Source organism: Lutra lutra, chromosome 13 (genome assembly GCF_902655055.1).
Source record: "Lutra lutra chromosome 13, mLutLut1.2, whole genome shotgun sequence".
Taxonomy (NCBI): domain Eukaryota; kingdom Metazoa; phylum Chordata; class Mammalia; order Carnivora; family Mustelidae; genus Lutra; species Lutra lutra.
The window spans coordinates 17,725,491-17,737,699 of NC_062290.1; the positions used below are offsets into that span (position 1 = coordinate 17,725,491).

General features: G+C 45.9%; 1 protein-coding gene across 5 annotated transcripts in view; it reads right to left on the minus strand.

Annotated features, from left to right (window-relative positions):
* PRUNE2 (prune homolog 2 with BCH domain) overlaps positions 1-12,209 on the minus strand; it is a 261,380-nt gene that overhangs the window by 59,317 nt on the left and 189,854 nt on the right. The gene's annotated exons all lie outside the window — the stretch shown is intronic.

Genomic DNA, 12,209 nt, shown 5'->3' on the forward strand with positions numbered 1-12,209 from the left:
TGGGCTCCCTAATGACCTGCTCGCCAAGGGAGGGGCAGGAGATAGCCTGGAAGACCACCAGCCTTCCCAGTCGGAGTGGATACAGAAGGAAAGGCAGCTGCCAGCTGTCACTGGTGAGGGGCTGGGCTGAACCCCGCATACTCGCATCCTCTCCTCCTCCTCCTCTCTCCCCTCCAACTTCCCAGCAGCAACAGACAGGTCCGCGAGAACGACACTCTCCATTGCGATGTGTCCTGCGGACACCCGGTCCTCCCGGAGCCGCACCGGGACCCACCTACCTCCTGAGGACGCGGGGAGGCTGGCTACCCGGAGGGCGAGAAGGATGCTCGGTCGCAGCCGCTCAGCATCTCCCTTCCGGAGCGGTTAACTGGGAATACACATTCGCCTCCATTTTCTGGTCACGTGATCCCTGCCACATCTAAATAAGGATGATCACCTGCCTCCCAGGTCGCCCAGTGACCCGGCCGCCGCCGGCGCTCCCGCGCGGGGGGATGGAGCCGGGGCCGCGCCGAGCTGCGGCGGGGAACACAGAACAGCCTCTCATCCAGGCTGTGGAGTCACAGGAGCCCCTTAGGTATTCGTGTCTGCTGCCAAAAGCTGCTCCCACCCCTGCTCCTGAGTGAGGCTGGATGCGAGTGGGCTCAAAGCACAGGTTGGAAGGAATCTAGTTCCCCTGAAATATTAAATTAAAAAAAAAAATCCTGTCGCTTCACAGCACGCGCAGTAAGATGGCAGCGCGACTATTTCCTTTGCATAGACAATGGGTAAGATCGTAATAAACGGACTTTGGAAGCATAGTCAGACACAGAAGGCCAATCAAGGTTCCAGAGACGGTTATGATGTTTGCACAAAATCATGGCTGTTGGCAGACAGAGGCGTGGGGCCATAATGCATGTGGGCTCTGTGGTCAGAGGTCCTAGAGTTTGAATCTAACTTCTACTATTTATTAGCGAATTCCGACCAGTTACTACAGTGCCTGGTGACTCAGACCGCTGACTCCCAGGTGGATAATAAGAATACCAGCACTCTGAAGAACGATGCATCTAGAAATCGTAAAGAGTCTAGGTGAAAATCCACTCACAGTAAATGTTAGTTACTAACACAATCATTAATTCTCAAAACGCTGACGGAAATATTTGACAGGTAAAGTCAGTGAAATAGGAAGGAAAAGTTTCATGCCAGGCGTGCATTCGTTTGTTTGCTTGTTTGCTCTTCATTAAAAAAAAAAAAAAACATGATCAGACAAACCAAAGAATTCTGATCATGATCAGGCAAAATGTCAAAGCAAAAAGTAACTATAGGTACCGTCCTCAGAACTGGATTGCTCAGAGTTCCATGTTGCATAATCTTTTAGTTTTGTTTGTTTGTTTGTTTGGTGGGGGCAGGGCTGGGCAGGAGGCTATGATGGGGTGATAGGGCGATTTTAGGTACTAACAAAAGAGGAAACCATTAACAAAATAGGAAAGTGAATTACTCAGCTGAGTACCCGGCCACGGTAAGTACTTAAGAAATGTTAGCTCCCAGGGACGCCTGGGTGGCTCAGTTGGTTAAGCAGCTGCCTTTGGCTCAGGTCATGATCCCAGAGTCCTGGGATCGAGTCCCACATTGGGCTCCTTGCTTGTCAGGGAGCCTGCTTCTCCCTCTGCCTCTGCCTGCCATTCTGCCTGTGCTTGCTCTCTCTCCCTCTCTCTCTCTCTCTCTGACAGATAAATAAATAAAATCTTTAAAAAGAAAAAATGTTAGCTCCTGTTCTTAGTACTTAAAATGATGGCTATTTCTTTCCTTACCACGGATGCTGAGGGTGGTGGGAGGGCAGTGGGAAAGGGAGAAGAGGAAGAAGCCAATTTTTTTATATCTTTATTTAAACTGAAAGCCCTACAGGGGCACCTGGGTGGCTCTATTGGTTAAGCATCCAAACTCTGGGTTTCAGCTCAGGTCATGATCTCAGGCGGTCATGAGATCAAGCCCTACTTGGGGCTCTGTACTCAGCACAGAGTCTGCTTTCCCTCTCCCTCTGCTCTTCCCTTCCCCCACAACCCCTGCTTATGCTCTCTCTCTTTCTCTAAAATAAATAAAATAAAAGGCTACAAAATTATTCAGGCTTATGAGCAGTTATGACATAAGTTCTCAAGTGCTGTCTACCTCTCAGTCCTGGAGGAGGACCAAAGAGGGGGCAGGCATGAGGAAGGTGTGACTTTGGCAGGGTTACTGACCCCCAGAGGTTCAGCAAGAGTGTCAGTGCATTTCTCAAAGCCAAGATGAGCCAAAACCATCAGGGAAGCACAGACAGCTTTAGAGCTGGTCCTACCCTGGGTGTCCGGGCTGATGGCTAAAAATGGGGCTCTGATCATTGTGAAGTGCTGGCTCATTAGAAGGACTTCCCTTTATCAGCTGGAAAAAAAAAAAAAAAAAAAAGAAGCCGCTGGAGGGTACAGAAAGAGGAGTTAAGTGTTATAGAACAGACACTGTAATTCAATCTATTTTATAATCTGTTTTTAAAAGTCAGCAGCTGATATGGAATCTGTTCAATCACAGATACCTTTAAAATTTAAGAGGCACTTCATTAAATGGGGGAAATGTGGACATCTGTTTTCGGCAATGATGTTTCCTTTTGTCTTGTAGGATGTTGTCTCAGCCTGTGCTGGAGCAAAAGAGCCCTAAGTCAGAGTCAGCTGGGCACTTGAGTAAATGTATTGTTTTATTCACTGCGACGCTGCGGCAGTTACAATTATTAAAAAAAAAAAAAAAGGAAAATAATTACTGCTTAAACGCATGAAGTAGCATCCTGATCATTATATAAATGAAAAGGGGGTGGTAGATGTCAAATTCTCCAGGAGATTTTCAGTTATGCTTTGAGAGCCCAATACATCCAAATCATTATTTAATAAATTAAGGTAAAAAAATAAGAATAAAAAAGGTCTTTGAAGATATATATTGTCAACTGCTACGTGAGTTGATGGTATGACAGATGACTAAGCAGAAGTATTTTTCTCCTCTGGACAAGCTGGTGTAGGCACAGTTGACAGGTGCACCTCCTTTTCTCCATGAGGCTGAGGGAAGTGGTAATAGCACTTAAGGAAACCGAAAGGCTTTGAGAATCTTGGAGGAGCTGTATACCGGGAAACAAGGACACTCAAGATAGGTAATTATGGTCTCAATTCCAAAAGAAGAGGAAAGATGAATTTTTGCAACATCTGAAAAGATGCATATCCCTGTTATGAACTGAGTGCGTCCCCCCCACCAAGTTCATCTGCTGAAACCCTACCCCCCCCCACAATGTGATGGTATTAGGAGGTGGGGCTTTGGGGAAATAATTAGGATTAGATGAGGCTCCCCCGTCATGAGTAGAATTAATGCCCTTCTGAAACGACCCCAGAGAGCTTTCTTACTCTTTCCGCTGAGGAAATTCTGCTGTGGGGATACCATGAGAAGGTGGCAGTCTGCAACAGAGGAGAGGATTCTCATCAGAACTTGACCTTCTCGCCACCTTGCTTTCAGATTTCTAGCCTCCAAAGCTGAGAAATAAAATTCTCTTGTTTATAAACCACCCAGTCGATGGGAATTGGTTATAGCCTGAATTAAGTCATGCCCAAACTAAAGTTACCACGTGTTCCTTGGAAAAGGAAGCAGCAAACACCAGAAATGCTCTGTTTCATTAAAAGCAAATTATATGGGAACAACTTGGCTTTCTTTGCCATTCGTTCAATCAGGCCGTATTTCTGGGGCGCCTAATAAACGGCAACTGCTTTCCTGGAGAGCACATTCTCACATGTGGAGACAGAACAGAATCCACTAAGCAAATAAACAGAAGGGGGTGCCTGGGTGGCTCAGATGGCTAGTTGTGGGCCTTTGGCTCAGGTCATGATCTCAAGGGTCTAGGGAGCCAGCCCCACATGGGGCCTGCTCAGGGGAGAGCCTGCTTCTCTCTCTGCCTCTCCCCCTTATGCTCTCTCTCTCAAGTAAATAAAATCTTTTAAAAAAACTACAACAAATAAACAGAAGAAAATAAATCAGGGCAGTGGGAAGAGCAGGGTTCTCAACCCTGGCAATACTGACACATAGGGCTAGATAATCCTTCGCCGTGAAAGGCCCTCCTGTGTGTTGTAGGACATGTAGCAGCATCTGAGGCCTTTACCCATGAGATGCCAGAAGCATCTGCCCCAGAGTGACATGGTGTGTGTAGAAGGAAGAGCTCTCTGGGGAGGCATGAATGATAAGAATAAGCCCTATCAAGAGAAGTCTAGACAGAGAGTACAACTGGCACCAACTCACTGAATTGGAAAGGGTCTGGTGGACAAGCCTGGAGACTGATGGAAAGAGTACTCGGCCAACGGAAATGTAAGCAGCAACTAGGACACACAGGGCCTTACAGGTGGTAGTTAAGAATCAGAATTGAGTTCCAAAATGATGTTGGATAGTTTTAAGAAAATGCGTGGTGAAAAGATACAGATGTGGTGAAAAGAAGGGCCATCTGTACCCCAATGTTTATAGCAGCAATGGCCACGGTCGCCAAACTGTGGAAAGAACCAAGATGCCCTTCAACGGACGAATGGATAAGGAAGATGTGGTCCATATACACTATGGAGCATTATGCCTCCATCAGAAAGGATGAATACCCAACTTTTGTATCAACATGGATGGGATAATCATCATAATACCATCATCAGCATAATCTGAGTGAAATAAGTCAAGCAGAGAGAGTCAATTATCCTATGGTTTCACTTATTTGTGGAGCAGAACAAATAGCATGGAGGACAAGGGGAGATGGAGAGGAGAAGGGAGTTGAGGGAAATTGGAAGGGGAGGTGAACCATGAAAGACTGAGGACTCTGAAAAACAATCTGAGGGTTTTGAAGGGGCGGGAGGTGGGAGGTTGGGGGAACCAGTGGGTATTAAGGAGGGCACGTATTGCATGGAGCACTGGGTGTGGTGCAAAAATAATGAATTATGTTATGCTGAAAAGAAATTTTAAAAATAAATAAATAAATAAATAATTTTAAAAATTAAAAAAAAAATAAAAAGAAAGAAAGTGGGTGGCGAAAGGAGGATCTTTACATTTGAAAGGCTTCACTCAAGCCAGTGAGTGGAGTATGGATTGTAGGAGCTGGCTGACAGGAGGAGATAGGAGTGGAGTGGGCCGACCAGGGCGGGGCTGCCATGTAAGGTTGAGTAGCTCGTGGGAATGTGTGTGTGTGTGTGTGTGTTTGCGCGCGCGCGTGTTGGACTCAATCTTCCATAAGTTTTTGATTTGGAGTTGATCAACATTTTGAGATAGTTTGTGGGAGTGAATTAAAAGTTTTCCTGCCAGGCCGTTACCTAGAACAAAACTCTCTTAGGCTGACAATTAAAAGGAGCCGCAGCCCTTAACCAAAAGTTAACATGGTGGGGGAAGTAACATCCTCATTTCTTCCGTTGGCACAACCTGGGTTTCTGCAAAGCTGGACCCAGTCTTGGGGCGACTCTTCGACAGCACTTGTCCTAAGAGAGCTGTCCCCTGGACCTTGGAAACAGGTCCTCTGTTGCACTAGAGAAAGTCAACGATCCTGCACATGCACAGATCTCAGCACACTTTTCCGAAGCTGCGGTTCCATGGCTAATCCAGCCAGCTGTGCGGGATAACATCTGTGTGCTGCTTCGGCTTCACTGGCTTACTTTCTCCCTCTTGCTCTCGGCCCCAGGAGGCTCCCTCCCACTCTGAATCCCGCCCGGCTTTGGGGAACCTGGTGGGAGTTCTGAGGGAGGAAGCCGTACTTCCTTGTGGGAGGCCCCTTGCTGGCCATGTCCCCCAACTCTTGGCCATGGCTATTCTCACGAAACCTGACATTCTTGTTCTGAGTTCTGGAAAGCACCCTCTCCTTGCCCCTGAGGCCTAGGAACGAGAACAGCCGTCCCGTTTCCATTCCTGAGCTACTATACCGTTCCTTGTGAGCTCCTCACGCGTTCCCTCCATCTTTGTAAATACTCCCTTTATGAAATGTTTCTCAAATTATCCTCATTTGAATGTGTCCTCTCTCTCCTGCTGGCTCTCTGACAGACTGACATATCCTGCTTTTGTAAGCCATGACTTCTCCTCTTCCTCACATGCCATCAATTTTCATGGAGGTTTTTGTTTTTGTGTTTTGTTTTTTTTAAATTCCTGACATCAGTTTTAACATTTCACCATTCCAGCTGGAGAAATACCTTGGATTCTTCCTCAAACTAGAAGCCAGCACAACACCAAAGGGCTCCTCTGTGGGTGTTCCTCCCACGGGACAGCTGACTTGTACCACCTCGTCTTGGTGTTCATGGCCTTCTCTGGCTATAAAATCCTTTACCACAAAATACCACATCTATAAATATATGGGGAACGTAGATGTACAGTGAAGGGCTTTGATTCCCTCACGCCCTCTCGCCTCTGGCTGCTCGAGTTGGCCCCACAAACCACAGATGGGGGCAGCCCACGGACAGGGCAGTAACCGTCACGAATGAGCTGTGGCGTGAAATGTGCTTTCAGGCGCGGGAAGGCCTCAGTGGGTCACATGACAGAGGGAAGAGGCAGAGGCGAGTTCTGCTCAGTTGCTCTCCAAATAACTCTGGGAATGTTGGCTATTAAACGTGATGTATTTCTTAGTGGGACAACGGGAGGATAGGAAGAAATACGTCAACCTATAGAACACGTGGTAAAAAATGATGGCTTTGGCCTCTGTGTCGTATCGACAAGCAATGGGCGGGAAGGGAGAAGACAGAAGTTCAAGTCCTTATGTTACCACAGTCTCATTTCTGGATGACGTTAATGGCTCATTTACTGAGCTGGTTGATCTATGAAGTAGGGATAATAAAATTCACCCTGTTGAGCTCAGAGGGTGACTGGGTGGACCAGACTTATCTGAAGTCTGTTCTGGGTAGGGCTGGCCAGAAGTGGAGACATAGCAGGGGGCTAGTGGGGAGACATGGGGGAAAAAAAAACATTTTTTTTTTTTCTGAAAAGGAGACTAAGGCCTGAGTTAAACTGCAGATTTAAAGAATTTTGAATATATTTATCACCACCAAGCCACCAAACATAACACACCAAGTGATCAAATATAATTACAAAAATAAATGAACACAGAGTCAGTGCCAAGTTTGGTCTTCCAGGTTTGGTTCAGGGTAAAGCCAAATAACCATGAATAAACAAGGGACGGCTGTCATGTATGGGGTCTCGGCTGGCCTGGGAGAAAGGGTGGACGTTTGGAACTGGGATGCAGCCCATCCAAACAGCAAGACCCAGGGAGGGGGAGGCATGTGCTCAAAGAGCCTGATTCTTCTGCGAGCCCAAACATAATGTTACCCAACCCCAAGAGAAAGAGTCGACAGATTATTTCTTTACCCATTTTTCATTTTCAGCATTTACGTGGGTTTAAGACCCAATGTTCTAATTCCTCAACCCTAAGTCCCAGACAGAAAATTGGCTTTAGAGGGTCTTGTGAAATTGTATAAAGGTTTAATGGGGTCGCTCATAGGGAGAAAAGGGAGTTATTTCCCGCAGTCTTGTCAGACAGAAGAAAAAGGCCAACATTACTAATTTAAAAAGAAAGAATGCACAGAGATGACCATAAGAAGCAAGTTGAGAGGAATATGACACCTATTGTGTTTGGAGGTCATTTTAGTTTCAGGGAGAACCAAATAACTCACCTCACAGAGCTAGAAGACAAGCTATAGCTCCATGGATACAAGGATCGGGTTCTTTCTTTCTTAGATTATATTTATTTGAGAGAGAGAGAAATTATATTTATTTGAGAGAGAGAGAGAGAGCAAGAGAGCACAGAGGAAGAGTGAGAGGGAGAAGCAGACTCCCCACTGAGCAGGAAGCCCACTGTGCGGCTCCATCTCAGGACCCTGAGATCATGACCTGAGCCAAAAGCAGATGCTTAACCAACTGAACCACCCAGGTGCCCTTGGGTGGATCAGGTTATTTCTAAATACTGTTTCAAAAGCACATGTGCCAGAGCTCCCCCTCATCTGCTCCCCTCTGCCTCCCACTGCCCTGCCCCTCACCCTTGTGTGTATCTACAAGAGCTGAGACAAGAAGAGTCAGTTTACTTCCTCCTCTTGGACATTATTTCCATTTATCACCCTGCACAGCTATTTCCTTACCCCACACCCAGAGAAAGCCAATATATTTGTATATTGATCAACCCACTTTTGTATAATTTAGAGGGCGGTGAGTTTACAAATGTTAATGGGTTCAATTCACTTAGCATGTAGCTAGTTCAGTCTTTTGAATATAACCTAGAATTATTAATATTATTTGTCAACTTGACGAGGCTATGGTGCCCAGTTATTTGGTCGAACACCAGTCTAGATGTTGCTGGGATGGTATTTTTTTTTTTTTTTTTAGATGTGATTAACACTGAAATCAGCAGACTTTGAGTAAGGCAGGTTATCCTCCAGAACATGGGTGGGCCTTGTCTAGTCAGTGGAAGGCCTTGGGAGCAAGGTCTGAAATTTCTCAAAAAATAAGAAACTCTCCTCAAGTCTACAGCACAGACACTCTGCTAAGTTTCCAGCCTGCTGTCCTGCAGAATTCAGACTCAAGACAGCAACAACTCTAGCTTGAGTTTCTAGCCCACTGGACTCTCCTATAGATTACAGGCTTGCCAGCCCCTAAACCTGGGCAAGCCAATTCCAATTCCTTAAAATCATTTCTCTCTCTAGATCAAAGATAGATAGATATCTCCTACTGCTCCTGTTGGTTCTGTTTCTCTGGAGAACCTTGACGTAATCAAATGACCCTTTTCTCACACGACATTCTTGCAACCATGCCTTCTTTAAAAGAAACCTATAAAGGGTTCTTCATTTTAAGAAGATAGTGTGTGGGGCAGATTACTGTGCAGATGTTCTCTGTAACCCCACCAGAAAGATTGGGCCTATCCATCACTGTCTTGGGAGTTGGTGGTGATCCTGGGCTGGTGGGTGTAGAGCTGGAGGATGACCAAGGTGTTGGCAGAGCCTCTGGGAAGAGGCAAGATGGATCCTAGGAACCAGAACACAGCACTGCAGATTCCAAGGGGGAATGTTTCTCTCCCTGCACTCCACAGTCCTATTAACAAGAGGCAGCTGGTGAAGTACAAGGAGAAAAGCCACCTTTTGAGGCTTCCTCGCATTTTGGAAATATGGCCTGCAGCTCTCAAACCAGGGTGGGCACTTGAGTGATGGGGTGTGGTGGGGAGGGCTAGAAGTCAATTCCTAGCTCGTATATCATATTTCATATACTATCCGCATATACTATCCACATATACTATCTCTTTTTGAAGCCCAAACTTTTTTTTTTTTTTTTTTTCAGGACAGTCTTGGTTCTGCCCTATGACCAAATTCTATGTCAGAAGACATTTCCAGGTTTTTAGTCAGAAAAATAGGACTATCTCATATTGCTTCTGTGACTATCTTGCTGTGTCCATGGTTTCCTTCATCTCCCTCTTCCTAGACAGCTTGGCTGACCTCTTACCCTCTTCTTTGCCTTTCTACATTATGACTTTCCTATAATGCCCATCTTGAAATACACCTCTTAGGGCCACATTATGACTTTGTGGGGCCTTAGGCACTCTTACTTTCCTGGGCTCTTTCCTTCATTAAAAAAAGATCCAGAACTTTCTTTTACATCTGCATTGGTAGGAAAAAACACATAATCCACAAAGAAGTATAATAATTTTTTTCTTTAGATATTAAAAGAAGCTCAAAGTTTCATGTGGGCCCTTTAAAGTATCAGGGGCCTGGGTACTCTACCTCCTGATGTGGATAGATAATAAGCCGTTTCTTGTTCCTCCACCATAAAGGTGCCCAACACAGATGCCTCCCCTCTTAACTTACTAGCAGGAACACACACTCTGGGCATGGAAAGACTGAAATTCTAATCCCAGCTTCTTCAATTTCTAACTAGAAACCAGACCAAGTGATTCAACCTTCCTTTCTTTCTTGTTTTTTTTTTTTTTAAGATTTTATGTATTTATTTGAGAGAGAGAGAGAGAGAGAGAGCGAGTGCACAAGCAGGGGAAGAGGCAGAGGGAGAAGCAGACTCCCCGCTGAGCAGGGAGCCCAATACGGGACTGGATCCCAGGACCCCAGGATCATGACCTGAGCCAAAGGCAGATGCTTAACCGACTGAGCCACCCAGGAGCCCCTCAACCTTTCTGAACATCAGTGTTCTTCCTTGTATAATTCCTGCCATGGTAAAATGAGGTAGTGCACACACGAGGCTCAGTACGCCGGCCGTGGCGAACGCTCATAATAGCTATGTATATTTACACACACGTTGGTCATCAACTACTTTGATTTACATGTTACACTAGTATCTACCTCTTCACCTGTGTTTCACTCTCTTTTTAAACTAGAGGACTGGGGCCAGTGGTTCTCCAACTTGAGCGTGCACCAGAGTCACCCGTGTTAAAGCACAGATTGCTGGACCCCAACTGGAGTTCTTGATTCAGGAAGAGTGAGGAGTGGGGTCAGGAACTTGCATTTCTAGCAAGCACCCAGGTGATTCTGAGGCTGCTGCTTTTATTAAAAAAAAAAAATTAAGTAATCTCTACCGCCAACATGGGGCTTGAACTCGCAACCCCCAGATCAAGAGTCCCATGTTCTACTGACAGTCAGCCGGGCGCCCCAAGGCTGCTGGTTGTAGGACCCCACTTAGAGAATCACTGTTTGCCACAGCTCCATGCCTTCTCAAAATCTAGCACAGAGGGACCTTTCAAACACAGTGGAGAGTAAATTATTTATGCAAAAGGTAATAATACAGATGCCGGCGGGGAAACTCTGCCCCCTCCCCAATTGTGAGAAAATTGTCATTACTGCAGGGGCTGAGCAGAAAAATATGAGCAAAGAAATCTGCTGGCAAGAGAGGGAGCTGGTGGCACCAGGGAGCAGTCTCATCTGTTGGACCACAAGGGCATGAAAATGCCAACCAGAAGCCAAACAATAGCTCAGCCAAGGCAAGGCTGCCCGAGTTCTGAGCTCCATCCATAACAACACCAGCGGGGCTGCTGGGATCCATCTGCTACCCTCTTTCTATAACGGATCTGGGGGCTCTCTGGAAGGAAATAGCTTGACAGGAAAAAGAAAGATTAGGCCAACTGAAAAGGTCTGGATTTAGGAAACTGCCCTTGAATATGAGATTTTAACTCTTTACAGCCCTTTAAGAACCCTTGATTTACCCCTGCTTTTCCTTCTTCTTTTCTTATTCCTTTGGGGAGAGAGAGAGGAAATTTGTGAAGACCAAAGCTCTTGAGGACACATTCTGTTTACACGCAAATGAGGCTCCTGCCGATGGGAACTTGAGGAAGGCCTGAGGTCCTCCAGCCCAAGCCACCAATTTCATGGAGGAAGAAATTTAAGCCTAGGGTTGATCCCAACATACATGGCCAGTCACGGCAGAGCTAGGCTGGGATCCAGATTCTTGGACTCACAGTGAGTCCATGGTAGGCATAGTCCTTTAGGCTCCCGAAATGAGCAGGAAAAAGAGATCTTTTTTCTGCTACATTTTAGAGAAAACAAGGTCTTCCCTTTTAACTTGTCACAGTTTGGCCTTTCGTCCCTGGGAGCAGGAGGGCTCCATCAGGACAAATGAAGAGAAATGAACAACCTTTCATGGTGTCAACAGGGCCTGGGAAGCTCGAGGGCAGAGATGACATCCTGTTCTCTGACGTTCTGTCTTATACCCACTGGCCACCCAGAAACTCCGTACAGAGCAGACTCTCAGACCCCATGTGGTGAATGAATGAATGAATCCCTAGTCTGATGATTGTTGGCCAATTTTTCAGCCAGCTGGGGAGTGAATATTTCACACTAAGATTTTGAGCCTGCTGTGGCATCTCCTTAGTTAGCCCTCCTCGTAAGTTAGCTGTGACATAAAACCAGACTTGCCCTTTGTGTGAGATAGGCAGCATGTCTGCTGGAAAAGTACTGGTTCTAGAGGTGAAAAACCTTCAAATCCAAGTGTTCCCTCTGGTTACTTACTTCAAGGGACCCCCACCGATGTGTGGAAAGTAAAGGTAATAATACCGACCATATCAGGATTGTTGTAAGTATTAAATGAGATAATATAACCAAACTGTTTGGTGCTCTATGAAAAAAATGTTAGTGCCTTGCTTTCTCTGGTTCCAACTGCTTGTTTAAGAGCAATATAGGTATTGAGTAGGTAGAGTAGTGTAAGTATCAGAAGGGTTAGTACAGACTCTGGATGGAAACTGAAGTGTT